Source organism: Charadrius vociferus, unplaced genomic scaffold (assembly GCF_000708025.1).
Source record: "Charadrius vociferus isolate BGI_N301 unplaced genomic scaffold, ASM70802v2 scaffold549, whole genome shotgun sequence".
Classification (NCBI taxonomy): domain Eukaryota; kingdom Metazoa; phylum Chordata; class Aves; order Charadriiformes; family Charadriidae; genus Charadrius; species Charadrius vociferus.
In genome coordinates, this window is record NW_009650103.1 from 3086817 (window position 1) to 3087969 (window position 1153).

Sequence of the window (1153 nt, forward strand, 5' to 3'; positions counted from 1 at the left end):
AGGGTGTCTGCTACCCCCAAATGGGGCACCCACCACTGCCCCCCGCAGGTACCATCACACCCCAGAGTCCCTCCGGGGCGCCCCATGTCCCCACACGCAGCATCACCCCGCTCACCCGCCCACCCCCCAGCCCTCTCTGCACCCACACACCTGGGGGTCCCCGGCAGCACCCAGGGGCAGCCCTGCACCCACCCCCCGCGAGGTGGGCACCGTCACACTGTGCCACGCACAGGAGACCTCCCTCCTGTCCTCCCCCAACTGGTGGCTGCAGCCAGGGGGGGCACCCCCGTGTCCCCCAGGATGGGGTGCGGGCAGGGGTACCCCCCGTGAGCGGCATTGTCCCACGCGAGGGAACAACCTGTGCTCATCGGGATTCCTGGAACCAGGGGCAGCCTTTCTCTGAATCTCCACAGAGAAAACCAATCACTGCAAAAACGCTGTGGTCGGTGCCAAGAAGAAATCTTAAGGATTTGCTGTTTGTTGGAAAGTGCTGCCAAAAAAGCAATGTTTTCGGGCCTGCTCAGGCAGCAGAGGATTTCATTCCTGGTGTTGGGTCTGGGCCAAGCACGAGCAGAGTCGATACGAATTTTATTGCCCATAATCGATGAGCTCTGTGCAGCGCCGCAGGGCGGCCCCCCCCCGCGCTGAGGTTCATGGCACACCTGCAAACCGCTTGTACCGCACGTGAGCAGCTCCCCTGGACATCAGGAATGAATGGCACAGTGCTGAATGCCTTTTAAACACCCCTGTCTAACTCTGTCATCTTAGAAATAATGTTTTTAAATCAAACTTTTCCATAAAACGTTGGTGCCTGAGTGTTGGCCACACTGCGACTGGCCCTCGGCAGCGCGCGGGCGATGCCACACGTGTGAACCTGATGGGAAATGCAGTTCCCCGAGCGATGGGCAGCATAAGGGTGTTCTCTTTGCTTTCCGGTTCTCTGCGTGTAAGGAAAAGCCCGGTGCTACATGAAGACGGTGGCGGGCAGGGGCCCAACATGCTGCGCCATACTGTGCCAAGCCCTGCCATGCCGCGCCATGCCACACCATGCCGTGCCATCCCATGCCAAGCCCTGCCATGCCGTGCCATGCCATGTCATCCCGTGCCAAGCCCTGGCATGCCACGTCACGCCGTGCCATGCTGTCCCAAGCCC

At 60.8% G+C, this 1153-nt stretch overlaps 1 protein-coding gene across 1 annotated transcript in view; it reads right to left on the minus strand.

The window, feature by feature from the left end:
* Positions 1-1153, minus strand: part of PHF19 (PHD finger protein 19) — an 11214-nt gene that overhangs the window by 8961 nt on the left and 1100 nt on the right. The window lies entirely within an intron of this gene.